The 18,236-nt window shown below is 36.5% G+C and overlaps 2 long non-coding RNA genes across 2 annotated transcripts; one reads left to right on the top strand and one right to left on the bottom strand.

Moving 5' to 3' along the window:
* Nucleotides 1-353: 353 nt before the first annotated feature.
* Nucleotides 354-9,696, bottom strand: LOC135297932 (uncharacterized). The gene is made up of 3 exons (XR_010359870.1): nucleotides 9,614-9,696; nucleotides 4,993-5,920; nucleotides 354-1,832 (listed from the first exon to the last, which is right to left on the bottom strand). It is a non-coding gene; the product is annotated as an uncharacterized LOC135297932 (long non-coding RNA).
* Nucleotides 9,697-13,161: 3,465 nt separating this feature from the next.
* Nucleotides 13,162-17,942, top strand: LOC135297931 (uncharacterized). Its single transcript, XR_010359869.1, has 4 exons — nucleotides 13,162-13,556; nucleotides 15,117-15,317; nucleotides 16,204-16,502; nucleotides 17,173-17,942. It is a non-coding gene; the product is annotated as an uncharacterized LOC135297931 (long non-coding RNA).
* The last annotated feature ends 294 nt before the right edge of the window (nucleotides 17,943-18,236 follow it).

The raw sequence follows: 18,236 nt of genomic DNA, 5'->3' as shown, positions 1-18,236 counted from the left end.
TTACCATTTGCAGAAGACAGAATACTTTTGTATTTTTATTAAAATAATTTTTTTGCTCCCCAGCAGACCTTTGTATTGCTAAAGTATCACTTTATTTTCAAAGTACAGGTTTACAAATTGAAGACAAAATCTCACAGAAGGATAACATGAAGACAAGGAAGAAAAGTTTAGGGGAATGATATGATAAAACAGAACACATCTTGAGGGAAATACACTTTAGGGACAATTTTACTAAAATGTGACCCCAGGCACAGCAATAATGGAAACAGATTAATCTGCATACAAGTAATCAAATCAATGTACAATAGTGTGTATTTTAGAAGAATTGAAAGTAGATGTTTCTGATGGTTGAAATTATATCTACACAGTTAGATTTGAATTCATAGCATGTTTTTTAAGGATTAATGTTTTATGGCTATTTAGCCCATACTGTTTCTAGTATTTCTTATACTTGTATTTCTCTACTTGTTTCATTTTGATTTTCAATTTGACTGACAAATTATTGTACTTTTTATTGATACCATGTTTTTAACCCACTTAAGATACTCTTGCTTTAGTCTAAGATCACTGAATCCTAAGATCACGGAGGAAACAACTCATGCCACAGATCTCTTGTTGCTATTGCTCTAGTCCGTGTTTTCACCTCACTTAACTTCAGTAGTATTGAGTAATCTTCTAAAGACACCAACGTTAGAATTCCCATTAGGTGTTCTAGAATCCATAGAAAGAGATTGATGCATTCTAGGAAATGTTAAACTCACTGATCTGAGTGGTTGAAGTTTATGTATTTATACAAAGACAATGAAAATGGATAAAAAACTGGTGTACTCTGGCTATGAACAATACAAAGTAAGAACTTGGGAGAAAAGAGGATACAGACCTTATATGCATACAAAATTATAAACTGTAATTTCAAAGAGATAAGTAAAATATATATTTTTTTAATTAAATATATTAATACTTTAATTTAAATTGCTTTCAAAACTTTGCTTTCTGGAGAAACCTGTGAGTAAGAAGCTGCCATAAGTTAATGTTTGAGTTACTACCACTTCAGAATGTCAAGATTAGAAGTATTATTTAATATGTAGTAGTAATGAACACTTTTCCATACCCATGACAATGAAATCATTACAAGATTTCTAAGATGAATGGAAAATAATTATTGCTGAAAATTAGAGTGATGAATAGCATGAAGTTTTAATGTACTTTCACATCTTATATTTTATTGTAACTATGTATGAAGAAAGCTAGTGATGACATCAGTAATGTTAAAATAAATACAGTCTCACATAAATGTTATGGAATATGGGCACAAAATATTAATATGAGTTTAGTTTTTGATGTAAAAATCATTTAGTTGTAATAAAATTATTGTTACATCTTTTTCCTGTTCATGTGTTTGAAATAGCCAGTCTTGAAGGTATATTTGGCCACAGGGATGTTTCTCTCCCTTCAAATATTGTGGTTTTTGAAGCTGAACTCAGACAGCTGACTTCTGTTGATGTGAATGTCAATTCTTATCAATGATATTTAGTAGCATTTCCTTGGCTAGCTAAGTACTGAGTCCAGTCTCCCAGTTGTGAATTCGCCTCCAATTCATCTGTTTCATGTCACACCAATGGACTTTGAATGACCTTCTAAGGACTCTTATCCTTACAAAGCACTTGGCAGCCATCTCCTATGCTAATTTTCATCAACTTCCATTTCTTTTTTATTATCAACTTCCATAAGTATTCATCTCAGCTGACCCATGAAATCTCAGTGCAGCCAATGACACTTGATGTATTATAGAGTATTAGAGACAACCCCAGTGATAAAATCATTGTGATAGGCTAAAAAAAATTTGAAAAATAGCAATTATTTAGCTAGAACCTTGCTGATTAGATCTAGTCAAAGAGACAGAAGACTTTCAGTTGAGAATACTGTTTATAATTTAACTAATTTAAATTTGTTATTTTTTTGGTGCAAGTTAATGATGTTAAGATTATTATTGTGCATTGCTACTTTATTTTTATATTAAAGATATTTGATCTTTTCATCTTTGCATGTTGCTAATGGAAAACTGTTTTCTTGTAGGTATAAAATTAATGCAAAAGGACAAGGTGAAATGTATTTTGTCTTATGCTGGATTGTTTTTTAGAATAATTTTCTTTTATTTATGGAACATATAGAGATAGAGCATATTAATTGGTCACAACTTTTTTCTCTTCTAAGACTCAAATGAGCAGTTTAAAATATAATTATTGCTATTTAGGTTTTTTAACCTTTGTTTCTCATTTACAGTTTTCTCTGGTTTGGCAAACAAAGAAAAACAAGCATTTCAATATGCTTTGGATATTTGTGATTTCTCCTTTCTTTTCCTAAATCTTTCAGAAAAAGTAATTTTTAATAACTTTATTCTAGAGTCAGAACTCACCTTTCATTGACTCCTGAACCTTAAATTGTGACTTTTATTCAGAAGAAAAATAACTAACCCCAAATCTGGGTCTGGGCCCAGCTTGTTCTAGGTGGTATCCTACAAAAGCTAAAAAAGCTTAATGTCTGATTTAAGACAAGTCTGATATTCAGATTGTTTTGTTGACTTTCCCAGCTAGCTTGTCCATTCCTGCCAAAAAATGTCTCTTCATTCTTGCTGTGGCTGGACACAGGGCCGGTTCCCACCAAAGATGCAGCTAATTGTGAAGTATATGAAAGCAAAGTAGGAATTTACACAAACCACCACCACCTTCTTAACTCTGTTTCACATGAAGAAGTTAATAAGATATAAATCCAGTGCTCTTGAATGTTTGAAAAATGCCTAGTGGAAATCTTCACAGAATTTCAAAGGACTGTTGTGTGACTGTTGTGAAAACCAGAGTAAAGCCTGATTACTTCAGGAAAGGTAGGATAGAATCTTATTTCCACCAGAAATTAATCCAGTGGAGGTCTCTACCCCTTCGGAAACATGGGACTTTCTTTGCAAAGTCACATGACTTCTTTTCACCTTAGTTTTGCTTAATGAGGGGGGCACTACAACGAAAGGAAAGGGCAAACTAGGCTGTGCTATCCTAGGCAGATTGAGTGTTTCTGCAGCCTTAATTAACCATTAAACCTTGACTCTGAGATATTTACATTACTTGATCTTTAGCTATCTGTCCCTGTGTGTTACAGGGGAGCAGTGATAAACAGAAGTCAATACTGTCAGACCCGAATATTACACAAAAACATACTGAGCAACCAACTTAAACAGTCTTCTAGGCATATCTAGTTCCCTCTGAACACAGATACATACTTAGCCTTAATATGGTTGCATTTATACTGTATTTTGTTAAATAGTTCACTCAATTTTTCCTACTGTAGTCCTGAACTGAGACAGGACTTTACTGCAGTCACATGAATGACTATGAACAATAAAGGAGAACATGGACTGTTAAACTACCAAGGAGGAGAAGACTGTTAACGTGACAGTCTTCAGTGGATCTTGAAATTCTCAACTAAACGTGCCTCCTTAATTCCCATCATTGTTTGCTACCCAAGGATTTTTACCTTGTATGTTTTAGACTAAAGCCTTGGTTTTGGTGATATGGGGATATTTCCTTGTCAAGATACGTCTTCAGAATTTATTAACAGTAAACCAGTATTGTTTCTTCCTCTCAAACACTGAACCCCTTATGCAGCCAAGTTCAGCTGTGTATATGAATTCACCATTTTCATAAACAGGAAACATTTCTTTTAAAAAGTTAACCTGCAAGAAAAATACTGGAGCTTGTTCACTGTTATAGAGTTCAACTGAAGGCCAATAATCCAATATATGTATGTTGGGGAAGGGAAAGGGGAGGATAAGGAGGCAGAAATCTATCTTTCACTGGAAAAGAAATAAAAATAGCAGCAAATGTTATCATTTTCAGATTGCTACTAGCAACAGGGAGACGTGATCCAAACAACAAGTGAATGACTGCATACACTGCTGCAAGATAAAGACCACAGATAGGAATTTGATTAAGTATTATTATCAGTCACTGCACAGAGAATGGCAGTCAGCCAGCAGAGCATTCACTTTTCTGTCCCTCTCTGCCTCTGGCTGACTGCTTATGCAGGTTGACATAAAAGTAACCTGGAGATCGGACTGCATGGCAGATAGCAGTCATCATTTTCTCCTTGTAGGGTCTCCTTAAACATTACTCTTGTTGAAGACACAAAATTGGTGTCTGGCAGCTTGAAATGTTCTGATTTTTTTGTTGTTTCATATTCTTAGATTTTTGATTATTACTATTCTTTCACCTAAATGTTGAGATTTACAAACTGTGTAAACCCTGTGACCTTTCTGCCACAAAAAAAGGGAAAAAATATTCATATTGGGTGAGAAAACACAAATAGAGCCTTTCCACAATCCATTAGGGTTTTATTATTTTTCTTTTTATCTATGTTTTTATTGGGAACAGAACTTTGAATTATGAATAGAATTCTAAATTATTTTTCACTCTTTCTCCTATGCAGATGAAATGGGAAGTGGTAAAAAGTGTTGATGAATACATGAATCTGTGTTTCTGTCACTTTCCAATGCATATATTTGTACATACTCTAGAAACAGAGTTTGGAAAGACAAAAGCAAACTGCTTTCATCCTGGATAAAGTGGATAGAGTGCTCTAGGCTTTGCTTTGGGATTATTAATGCTACTTAGCTCTTGTACTTCATTTGTTTAAATCCTGCCACTATAATATTTACAGGATATATACAACATCTGTAATCAAACATAGCATAAATTCCTATGAATCTGACATATGAAAACTAGAAAGAGTGAGAACACACTGGATCTGTGAGAACAAGCATTGTGCAGACATCTGCTCAGAATATGGCCAGCTCTAGGAATTTTTTGTCCACTGTCCATTTTGTTACAAAACATTCCATGAACAACTATGGGACAGTGATGCAAATGAAACTTCTAAATTAACGTAATATAATCACTAAACTAAAAATTATGATTGTCCTTTGACAGAAATACTTCCACTTACCTACTTGATGGAAATTAAATGCAATGCAAAGTTGCAAGAGGAATCTATTAAATTCTGAAACGTGATGTTCATGCATCTGACACAGAATACACGACAGACTTCCATTGTTAATCAGCCAAACAGCCTGTTTTATTGTGTGGGGCTTGCTTTTATGGGCTATTCAAAGCTCTCAGCTCTAAACAGTCATTGGTCTAATCCCCATACCTCCCAGACTCTGAACCAGTCACATGTTTGTAAATTAGGAGAGTTGTTATTGGTTGAAACCTATGTCAGTCAGCCCAGAGGCTGGTTTATGAAACTGGGCTGGGTTTCTTATTTATAGCTGGATTAATGTTTGGCACAAATCAGCTTGTACTGCAACAAATTCTATTACATTATATAACTGAAACATTTCTGATGTATGCTTTCCCCCAAAATTCTAGCTGTACAGACACATACTGTCCTGGTTTAGGGCAAATTTAGGGAGGGAATTTCCAAAAAATTATTCCCTAAAGGGCAAAATTCAGTGGCCCTTCCCCCAAACTGTTCGGGAGATTAACCTCCTTTGAGAAAAGTGGAGAAAACTGTTAATTTAACAAGCAAAGTATTCACAAGCATATAAAGATGAGTAATATTAAACAATGAAACCTCTCACTGTTCTTAAGAGATGGCAAATTCAGAAAGTCCTTCTGTAGTCCAGAGAGAGTCCTCTGTGGGTGTTTCCTGGCTCACTGAGCGTCTCTCAGTCCCTCCAGTACTGGAATGTTGTGTCCCAGGCCCTGGTGGGCCACAGGCGTGAGCTCCTGGTGTTTTTTCTGGGTTTTTGGTCCAAAGCAGGCCTGATCAGCCTTAATATCCATCAAAAACAGAACAGATGATTCAGGATACAGCATCAATTCTTGCATGAGCAATTCAGATTAAAAGGATTTTATTAATTTGGCCATCTGCTCTTGAAAAAAAAAAAAAAACAAAAAAAAAACCAAAAAAAAAACCCAGAAACAGGAGAGTCAGTTTCAATTCATTTCTGAGCCTAGTTCTTGATCATTGAATTGCACCTTTTTTTCATAGAAGATGGAAATGTGCAATACAGGAAGACAAAGTATTTGAGTATTTTAGTTAGCTGCAGGTGCATTGGAGAGAAACTTAATTTTGACTGTATTTGGCTATTGCCTGTTCATTTCACAGGATCACAGAATGGGTCAGGTTGAAAGGGACAACAGTGAGTCATCTGGTTCAACCTCTGTTCAGACAGGGTTGTCCTAGACCACATTCCACAGGATGATGTCCAGAAAGTTCTCTGACACCTCTCTGTACAATCTGTTCCAGTGCTCAATTACCCACACAGTAGAGTTATTCCTCATGTTCAGGGAGAGCTTGTGTGCATCAGTTTCTGCCCCCTGCCACCAAGAAGAGCCTGGCTCCATCCTCTTGTCACCTCCCTTCAGATGCTTCGACATTGATGTGGTACTGTTTCTATTGTCTCTTCTTCAGGCTGAAAGGCCCAGCTCCCTCAGCCTTTCCTCCTAGGAGGGTTGGTCCAGTTCCTTAATCGGGTCTGTTGTCTTCTGCTAGACCCACTCCAGGTGCTCCATGTCTCTCTCGTCCTGAGGAGCCCAGAAGTGGACACAGCACTCCAGATGTGACTCACCAGGGCTGAGCAGAAGGACAGGATCACCTCTGTGACCTGCTAGCAATGCTCTTCCCAATGAACCCTTTGGCCTTCTTGGCACAAGGACACACTGCTGGCTCAGGAGCAACTTGTTCACCAGGACCCCCAGGTCCTTCTCCACAGAGCTGCTTCGAGCAGATCAGCACCCAGCTTGTACAGGTCCATGGGGTATTTCTTCCCATGTGCAGGACCCTTCATTTGCAGTTGTTGAATTTTGGAAGATTCTTCTCTGCCCGTCTGTCCAACCTGCCAAAGTCTGGGCCACTGCTCACAGTTCTATGCCAGTTAACACCTTACAGAGATATGCCCTGTTCCAGGCTCCAGGGGAAGCTTCTGAATGAGAAGATACTGTTTATTTTCAGAAAAAAATTCCCATGTTATCTATACAGTATGGGCTATTGCTGTATTTTATGCAATTGTGATATATTCACAGATATCAATTTGCATTTCAACACTGAAAAAGCACAGTAGAGGGCAACTCAGAAATCAGTGGGTCATCAAATGAATGTAGCTCAATAATTTTTGTTTTCCTTTTGTTTAAACCTAATGGACACACATTTTGTTTAAGAGGATTTATCATTGGTCACAATATTTGTGATATTATTGTTCTATTATTTGTTGGAGAAATATTATTGTATTATTCTTGGAGAAAATTTCATGTAGCTGTTTCAAGTGATTCTTTTCCTTGAGACCTAACCACCAGCTTCTGGCACAAAAGTTCTGCAAATAACTCTTACTAACTCAGAATTTTGCCCAGATGCTTTTCAAATGGGTCTGCAGCAGTTGTTTTAATTAGTAGGATTGATAACTCCAAAAATTATCCTGTACATAAATTTTATTTTGTCATCTTGCTATATGTGCATTCTGTACTGGATAACCAATCAGAGTTAAGTTGCTTCAGAACATGGGAATCAAGTATCTTGGGACCTGGATGCATAATGTCCACATAGCCTTACAGGTTTATTTTTTTCCCTTAAAATGATATAAACCTTGACCCCATGACAAGGTACTTGTTTCCTGTCCTAGAAAACTTGAAAAAAGAAAAAAAAATAGCCGTAGTGTCTTTACTAAATAGCAAGCTTGGTAATGCATTGCACATTTCTAGAATCCTGCTCTTTGAATTGAAAATTTTCAACATGCATTGTTCCATATATTTGTATTACAATTTGTATGGCTTTGAGTATTTTAATCATCCTTATATTTCACACCCAATGACTAAATTCCAGTATTGAAAAGAAAAAATCTTCAGAATTATTTCCCCCTCTTTCTTTTTATGCATATATCTCTGTATAACTAGATAGTATGTTTTAATATGGAGAAAGTTAATAAGTCATGATTATTTTTATCAAGGAAAAGAATAAAATTGATGGAACCATGAAGATCAACAGGAAGAAAAGACAGCAGCTTACTGAAAGAGCAAGATTATTTTTGGTGGGTTCTGACAGCAGATCACAAAGGAGCTTTACAACACTTTCACTGCAAATTGACCTAATTCTCTGTCATAATCTACTTAAACTGATGAGGTTTCCACCCATCTTCAGGCATAAAATGTAGTCATTCCTTTCTAGTGGATAAGCAGCATGTTTATTACTCATTCCTGTTGCTTAAACACAGTACTTTTAGTAATAGTCCTGCATTACTAAGTCATCAGTGATTCTGGAATAGCAAGAGAATAACCTCAGTCTTTGCTATGGGAGCTGTTTAAGATCTAAAAATGTTAATCATGTTCAGGGCATTGTCACTTCCAGGGAACAGCGATTACTTTCAGTGACATGCCCAGAAGCAATCTATTTAGTTTTCTTTTCATATAAAATTGGGAAATAATGAAGGTTTTATTAAATGAAACTTAATTCACCACAATAGGGACTTCAGATGTACCTGTTCCCACTACCAAGGGATGAAGTATAATTTAATAACAGTCTCTTTAGATTAGCTCTATTTGAGTGTCACATTATTAACTGACTCCATGTCATAGTGTGCAGATTCAAGAAACTGCTGTTTCAGGCTTTTTTCATTTTTTTAAAAAGAATCCTACATTGATGGTTTGTAAACTACATTATTACTGTAACGAACCCGTAGGATAAGAACAGCTAAAATGGTGATCTAAGATTTTTGGCTGTCGTCCAAAGCACTAAGACTTAGTAGATTGCTAATGCTGTCTAGCAATGGTGTGTTTTTCCTGCCACAGTGACAGCTGCTGAGAGATTTTCTGTTATTATCTTACTATTTTTTTAAACATTAAAGTGTAATGATTTACTAGCCTATAATGTGATAGCAATGTGTGAATTACTGTGGCTCCATTTGTATACTCAGCAACATCTGTTTTACAGATGTGAATATATTGATTTTACTAATTAATACCTAGTGGCAGAGTTTCTGAGTGAGGGTATAAAAATGGAAATAGAGAAAAGTCCTTATCTATACAATGTTGTTTCAAGTCCCTGGGAAATAAAAAGCAGGCAATGCATACTAGGATTATTTTTTATTGTTGTTTTCACTGGCTACATCTTTGGTTTGTTTTATTCTACCATCTCCATAATGTCTCCTAGCACCTAGCCAGGAGATATTTTAGTGAGGAGAGTTATAAAGAAGTAGCTTCAATCATACATGACAGCAAAGCTGTTTGTTTTTAAATAAAAATGTTAGTTTACAATTTCAAACACATAGTTAAGTAGTATAATCATGAATGACCACATATCACCTGAGTTCCTCTCTGGGTCCTGTTCTGAATGCATGTTCTCATTCTGGGCAGGACTTGGTGAGCCTTGCAGGCTAAGAATGAGCATGAGAACCATTACCTGTATATTTTTCATAGTCTGATACTTAGTGACCAAGTGAGCCTCCCTTTTCTCATTTTGATGCTCTAATCCCTTTGGTAAACAATGTTTAAGAAGTTTTAAAAACAGAACTCTGGAGTGATAGAGAGGGATGAGGAAACTGGATATGGAAAATGGACTAAGAAAGAAACACTACCTTACATCCTTCCCTTGTGATTAAACTCCTGCACTCTCTTTAAGAAAATATATCAAAACTTTCCTTCCTTCCTTCCTTCCTTCCTTCCTTCCTTCCTTCCTTCCTTCCTTCCTTCCTTCCTTCCTTCCTTCCTTCCTTCCTTCCTTCCTTCCTTCCTTCCTTCCTTCCTTCCTTCCTTCCTTCCTTCCTTCCTTCCTTCCTTCCTTCCTTCCTTCCTTCCTTCCTTCCTTCCTTCCTTCCTTCCTTCCTTCCGCCACTTCCTTCCGCCACTTCCTTCCGCCACTTCCTTCCGCCACTTCCTTCCGCCACTTCCTTCCGCCACTTCCTTCCGCCACTTCCGCCACTTCCTTCCGCCCCTTCCTTCCTTCCTTCCTTCCTTCCTTCCTTCCTTCCTTCCGCCACTTCCGCCACTTCCGCCACTTCCGCCACTTCCGCCACTTCCTTCCTTCCACCACTTCCTTCCGCCACTTCCTTCCGCCACTTCCTTCCGCCACTTCCTTCCTTCCTTCCACCACTTCCTTCCTTCCTTCCTTCCGCCACTTCCTTCCTTCCTTCCTTCCTTCCTTCCTTCCTTCCTTCCTTCCTTCCTTCCTTCCTTCCTTCCTTCCTTCCTTCCTTCCGCCACTTCCGCCACTTCCGCCACTTCCGCCACTTCCGCCACTTCCGCCACTTCCGCCTGCCACTTCCGCCACTTCCGCCACTTCCGCCACTTCCTTCCTCCCTCTCTCCCTCTCTCCCTCCCTCTCTCCCTCTCATTTTTGCCCCTGCCCTTGCAGAATTTCATGGACTAGCAGATTTTTCTTTGTAGACTGATTTAGAAAACCCATACAACTCTCTGCTAAAAAAATCTATGCCTTTTAAGTACACTCAATTTAGTTATATAGGTTTAGTCTATATTCAATTCAGTGAAGCAATATTCTTCAGTTCACTATTTCTGAAGCTATGAACAGTGACCTTACACCATAAGCAGTATTTCTGGGATTTATATATGTAAAGGTCTAAACCAGGAAAGTCATTGTCCAGAGAAACCCATATTTTACAGCTTCCAGAAGATTCGCCTCTCTGCAACACACTGGATCAAGAAATTCAGTTGAAAAAGTCAAATTGATTTCTTCAATCAGAACACGGATCATAGGCTCACAGGACAGTTAGTTTAGAAGGGTGCCATGGGATCATAGAATCATAGAATGGTTTGTGTTGGAAGGGGCCTTTAAAGGTCATCTAGTCCAGTCCCCTGAAATGAGCAGGGACACTTTAACTACCTCAGGTTTTCCAGAGTACCCATCCAATCAGACCTTGAATATCTCCAGGGATAGGGCATCTACCACTTCTCTGGGAAATGTGTTCCAGTATTTTACCACCCTCATTGTAAAAAAAATATTCCTAATTCCTAATCTAAATTGTCCACACTTCAGTTGAAGCATTTATCTCTTTTCCTGCTGCAATAGGCCCCACAAAATTATCTGGCCCTATCTTTCTAGATCCCCTTTGTGTACCAGAAGGCTGCAGTTAGGTCACCCTGAAGCCTTCTCTTCTTCAGACTGAACAATCTCAATTCTCTCAGCCTTTCCTCACAGGAGGAAATCTTTGTGGTCTCCTCTGGACCCCTCCAAGAGGCCGATTTCCATTTTTTCCTGGGGGGACACCAGGGTTGGACACAATACTCTAGAAGGGTCTCCTGAGAGCAGAGGGTTTTAATCACCTCCTTTGACTTTCTGTGATGCCCAAGCTCTTCTCGAAGGAGGACTAATTTAAATTTAGGCACCTATGGCACTATCCAGGTGACTTTTGACTCTCTCTAAGGATGGAGAGGTGAAGCAACATGGACAACTTGTTCAAGTATTTTATCAGATGTGAATTTTTGTCCCCTAGGCACCATAGTAAAGGTAAAAGAAATATTTATTTTAGAAAAAACCCAACATTATTTATTATAAACAGTCAATATTTAAGAATAGGAGAAGAAACATATTGTCAGAATCTGAAATAAAATAATTCTGACAAGTGTCATTTTACAAAGACAATCTAGTAAACAAATTTACAAAAATAGTCACTCTAAGAAACACCTGATCTGAGTCCAAATTAGTAATCGTTTCAGTAGAGTGAAATGTGACATACATTGAGGACACAAGAGAACTGAACAGCAAAAAAAGAATTCTTAGTTACATATTTATGGTATTCTCCTCCAGGTTGGTGGCTGTTCCTCATGGTCAGGAAACCAATGAGAAGGCAACCTTGAAAATAAGAGATTTTTTTTCTAAGACATGTTAAATACTTATGATATTTCAGGAGAGCTTTCACAATTTGTTAAAATGAGTCAAGAGAGAGGAACATGAAAGGTGATGGGGAAGATACTGCCTTACACTTCCCAATTTTTCCTTGGTAGTTGAGATAAAACTTAATCTAAACATTTCCTTATAAGTCACTAATTAAAGTGGACTCTTTAGGCTGAATTCTTTAACAACCTCTATTGTTTTGATATCTTAGTGCCCAATAATTTGTATAGAGAAGACAAAATTTATATACTTGGGGTTTTTTGTCTAAATGTCACATAACTTGTGATTCCAGTAAGAATCTAAGTGTCAGTGAATAGCTGACCTGAAACAATGTACCTGATATTAAACAGGATGCTCATAGTCAAACTAATTCCTTATGATCAGAACTTTACCTGGAAATGGTGATCCAGTCACAGATAGTGTAGATCTGTGATTGTTACACATTCAGCCTCTACCACTGCTGTTGTAGCTGGCCCAAGTCTTTCAAAGAATGGAAAATTTACCATTCCAGGAATTCAGGCAGTGAACATGCAAGAAGAAACTTGATTCACCAGCCACATCAAAGAAATCAGTTGACTATGACAGAAGGAAGGCATGAAGAATATTTGCTCCAGAGTCCGTTTATGCATTTTATAGTAAAGGAAAGAATACCAGAGGTGGTGCAGAAGCAGCAGAAACAGAGACAAGAATCCAGGGCTGTCATTATGTATGGGAACAGAGCTAATGCAGACTTGCAGCTTTTACTGTCTTGGATATGCTGTGTTTCAGGCTGTGGAAATGGAAAACCTAATTCTAGTTTAAATGCCTCAATGAGGATTATAAACCACTTTAACAGCTAAAAGCTGAGATTTTGGCTCATGCTATACTCAGCGCGTCACTGGTTTTGAGTTTGGGGTTTGCTGATTTTGACTAAATTCTGCTTATTCTAACAGTGTTAAGTCCAGTGGCTATATTCTTTCTTTCTTTCTTTCTTTCTTTCTTTCTTTCTTTCTTTCTTTCTTTCTTTCTTTCTTTCTTTCTTTCTTTCTTTCTTTCTTTCTTTCTTTCTTTCTTTCTTTCTTTCTTTCTTTCTTTCTTTCTTTCTTTCTTTCTTTCTTTCTTTCTTTCTTTCTTTCTTTCTTTCTTTCTTTCTTTCTCTCTCTCTCTTTCTTTCTCTTTCTTTCTCTCTTTCTCTCTTTCTCTCTTTCCCTTTCTTTCCCTCCCTCCCTCCCTCCCTTCCTTCCTTCCCTCCGCCACTTCCTTCCACCACTTCCTTCCTTCCTTTCCATTATTTTTAATGAATCAACTTAGCATAGCTGTTATTGCAATTACTATAAGTGTCAGAAAGAACCTGAAGCAAAGAACCAATAATTTATGTTCTAGGATGCATTAGAATGTATGTTTAAGGTACTGACATATTCAGTATGTATTTCAGATGATTAGTGCAGATATTTACTGTTTTCTCTCCTCTGAACAAGCTAAATCTTACTTTTACCTCAAATTAAGTTTTACTAGCAACGGAGAGGTTGATGCTTCAGAGTTGTACACACACTCCCCCTCCAACCCCAGATATTTAACACTATTCTTGGCACTATTTTCTTGGCATGAAAAAAGGCCCAGTGCTTGGAACCTCTGACTGAGGATAGAGCCACATGACAGTGAGGCTACCTGGGAAGCAGCACAGGACAGGGGTAGGTGGAGATGGCATAATATTTTGTCTCTGTAATATAAGGAAAACTCCAATGGTGTAAGGCAAGAAGAAAAGACAGGATATTTTGGTGCCGATGAACCCTTACCACTCTCAATCTTCTTTTAAGGTTTTTGTATTTTAAAAAGCCTTAAGAGAGGAATTTTAAAAATTCACTTCAATCCTGGATATAGAGGATTAAGGATGAAGGAACTTGTAGTTTTGGAAAGGCAAGTGATAACTAACTCAGTGTCCTGAGAGATAGAGGGTTTCCTAAGTTATTCAGTGATGTCAATCATCACCTCATAATCGTTAAATTCAGTATGAAGTAATGGTTTAAATCAATTCCTCAGAAAACTTTGTCAGCCCAAAATTATTTATATCTCATCTAGATTTATTTCGTATGAATCTTTTGAAGACAAATTTTAATCATATGGTTCTATGAAGGAGGCATAAAACTAACAATTACCTGCATTGCTGTTGACAGCAAAATTAATGGCTTATTATTTTCTGAATAGAGTTAATCTGGTTTTTGAATAGGACGAGAGAATGCTACTGAAAATGAGGTAAGAACTACTAGGAGAGATGTGATTCCTCATCCAGCCTTCTATTTCAGGGGGAATATTTGAACAATATGCTGATTATTTTACAGTTGCTAGTACTGAAACTTCTGTACTAAACACATTGCTTTGCTGTCTATTTTAATTAAATGGTATGGCATTTGCCAAACCATTTAATAATCTCTGATTTAGAAGGCTGGAAGGGGGAATATGTTTGTTCTTCTATGGTTGTTCTTTGGAACTTTTGTAATGGACAACATTGAACTACAGCAAAAGATAACACCTCCTTCAGATCAGGCTGCAAAAAATCTCACTGCACCATTTTGAGGAGTAGATTGAAGCAAAAATCTTTTTGATGTACCAACACCACAGAATCCAGTCCTAACTTCAAAATCATGATGGCACTTTTTTTACAATGCGACATATCTAATTTGATTTGAGATATTTGTTATGTAAAATTCTACCTTTGAACTTCCCTTATTGTACATAGAGACCTATGTGGTTTTCTACAGCAGATAGAGCAGTTCATCTAAATCCCACTTTGCATGTACCTGGTTTGTACCAGTATGCAAAGTAGGTAATCAGTTCTTGTATACCAGGTCTTGCAGGTTGTAGCTTTCTCACTCTGTACGGATCAGTTGCTGCAGCTGTAGGATTATGTTGAGGAAAAAAAAGGTACCTTGTAATAGCATCACATTTATTAGCAGGGAAAAGCAAATTAAAATATTTGGATGTTCTAATATCATTTTAATAGATATAACTAAACAAGCATGTAAAAGGTTCCATAGAATTCCCAGGGCTTGATAAGTGAGAAATCAGATGCTGATATTTTATATCCACATATTTTATGTCCACATATTACATTGTCACCATTGTGCTGTAGCCTGAATCTATTTTGGCTTGTACAACAGCTTGAAACAAAAGCTAATAGTATACTTGAGGTATTCCTGATAAAGCTGCATTTTTAAACTTAATAATATCTTTTTTTGTTGTTGTTTTTCCAGAAAACATGAGTGAAACTAAGGAAAGGCAGCAGAGAGGAAAGGCACAAAAACACCAGTGCAATGAACAATTCCACTAAGCATACTCAATTCGGGGCAAAAATAGATTGACCTGTTAGGTGACCTGCCTTGCAAAGAAAACAGACATGCTGTCAGGTACCTATCAGACAGGCAGAAATACACAATTCATCCAGAATGGGAAAGGTAGGTATTTCTCTCTGCAGATCCTAGATAGTTGTCATTGCTGGTAACATCTCTCCTTTAATTTTCTGCAGTCTACTGAGAAGAATTGAAAAATAGGTGAGACAGGGAATGTTAGAAACATGATAATACTTTTAAAGATCAGGAAATGCAGAGAAACTTCCATAGAAAACAAGATGCCAGAAATTAACAGAATAATAAGTGAACTCAATGCAAATTTAAAAAATCTAAATTTGTATGATTTTAGTAATGGAATCAACAAAAAGATTAAAATTAAGGTTAACAAAGAAGGAAATTTTTTGGCATTTATTTTCAGATTTGAGAAACCACAGCTATTCTACAGGTTTCCTCTGATTAAAATATGAGAAAGAGACTAAACCTCACTTATCACACATTAAATCTCATGTGGAAAGAGACAGACCCTTTTTAAAGTATTTGTAGTACTAAGAACTAACCCCTACCAAGATTAAAAAAGTGAAGCTGAGGAGCCCATAATGTTTTTTAGCTTTCAAAATATATGGATAGAATCTCATTTTAAAGCCTATTTAAAGCTAGATGGAGGAAAGGAAGAAAAATTTTGCTGCGCTAATGATCACATAGATCTTTCCCACCTCTGGTTGTATGACTAGATGATTTATCATAATGAAGTAATGATAAATGAGAAAGAAAAGTAGGAAATATAGTAGTTAAATGTCAGCTGCATAGAATGAGCCCAATAATGCAGTGTGCAAGTATGAAACTATTTTCCTGAGAATTTTGTTTGTTGCCAGAAACATAACATTGCTACTTAGTAGGTGCCATAAGAGAAGAAAACTTTTTTGAGTGTTTGACATTAATGAAAAATTATTTTCTAAGAGTATGATATAAAATAATCACTTTTTTGCCCTAGGCAATAGGAGTGGACACTGTGCACAGTGATGTTTCTGCTGCACCATGGCACTGGAGGTTGTTCATCAGCAGTCAGCTTTGTTGGATGTGAAGCCCCACCAGAGTAGTACAGTCCTGATTTCAATAGGACATTGAAAAAGAGGAAAGCAAGAATCAGGAATAGAAAGATATGACCTGGGTCTGATGCACTGTTGGTGTTGTGGTTCCCTGGATAAACATATTTGCTTATAAATGTACACATTTATGGATACGTCAATATAAATATACAGACCAACTCTAAGGTCTGGCAATATTTTGCAGGTGAATAAAGACCGCAGATTTTTTGTGTTAAGGAAACAGTCTATTCCCCAGAGTCATAAAAAAAAAAAAGAAAAAAAAATCTGAAGAACTCTCTCTTTTATTTTTTTTTTGCCTTTTTTGGCTTTTTTTTGTTTGTTTATTTGGGGTGTTTTTTTGTTGGGTTTTTTTTGTTGTTTCTTTTTGTTTTTTGTTGCACATTCTTACATCTCAGTATCAGAAGTTGCATTATTACTGGCATTTTAACAATCCCAGCATAGGATTTAATAGCAGTAAGCTTTTACAAAAGACAGAAGGTAACCTCTATCTTACAGTACCAGAGTTATTAAGTCACTCATATCAAGATTCACTTTCTGGAAAGTGGAGAGTCCATTAAAGAATTCAGTTTATTGCCAGTTCCATATATAATACAGTATTTCAGCTGCAAAACAAAGTAATTTTAGGGTGGGGAATAGAGATAACTGAAGATTTTGTAGCAGATACTAGTTAAAATGATCTCTGAAGGTAGCTTTATTCCATGTCTTGTGTCATGGTTCATTTTAAAAAATCATGCAATCTGAATAAATAGAAAAATAATCTGGCTCTCTGAGGTCAGCTGAAAGATTTAAATTAAATCAGTGTCTTCACTAATTTTGAGTATTGTCTAAAATAATCTTCTGGTTTATATTTGCAGGAACTAATAATACTATATGAGATACTCAACAGAGAGGTTCCTCTTTTCATTTTTGTGGGAACTGAGCAGAGATGTTCATATCAAAGAAATCCTACCAGTTCAGCAAGGACCAGCAGATGGATACATGAACAGACAACATGCTTTTAAAATTATTTTGGGTGCAAAATATCAAATCAAATCACAAAGCAGAAATTAAAATCACAGTCACCCAAAAAAAAACCCCAAAACCAAAAACAAGCAAACCAAAACAAACAAACAAAAAATCCTGACAAAACAAAAAGCCATCTTTTCTTCACTGATTCATTAATTAATGACTAACTTTTAAACTTTGAAAACTGAGCAAAGTTATTGCGATGCTTTGCATTCTAAAGCAGATTTTGGCTAATTGTGCATATCCTGTGGCACTGCAACATGAGTATGAGCCAGCACATGTAATTGTCCTTGAAGAGTAACCTCTGGTAATAAAAATTATTCCTACTCTCAAATACTTTTCCCTTAACTTCATTTGGGCTAATGCACATATGACAAAATCCCAGTGTGTCACTCCCTTGCATTTCCTTAACATCTGATCTCACACAGCTGTTTATCATTACGAGACATTTGCTACTGCTGTGCATCTTGCCATACACTGTCTTTACAGTCAAGATATTTTTATCCCAAATACTTGATTTTACAAATAAGCTAGAAATGAATGTCTTGCATCAGCTTTAATTTTATAATGCAGTGACCCGTTCTACCACTGTGTAATAACAGGTCCCACTGTGACAATTAAAACAAATCACCCTACAAAGTATGTCATTAGATACATGCATGCCTCATCAGTAACTGAATTGTCTTTTATGATATATTTCAAATAAAGGTATATAACTTCAGCCTGGCTTCCCCAAAGAACAAGATGATTTATAAAATATCTCCCATCTTCTTGATTTATTACAAAAATGAAATAGGGATGAAATGAAATAAAAACTTTAATTAAGAATAAAAGGACTGTTGGCCACTAAATAAAACACAAGTGTGTAGATGATTTTGAACCACTAACAATGGATCTAATATGAAGCTAAGTT

Source organism: Passer domesticus, chromosome 3, assembly GCF_036417665.1.
Source record: "Passer domesticus isolate bPasDom1 chromosome 3, bPasDom1.hap1, whole genome shotgun sequence".
NCBI classification, from domain to species: Eukaryota; Metazoa; Chordata; class Aves; order Passeriformes; family Passeridae; genus Passer; species Passer domesticus.
Note: the sequence above shows the minus strand (reverse complement) of the source record. Positions and strands in the feature narration are given on the sequence as shown.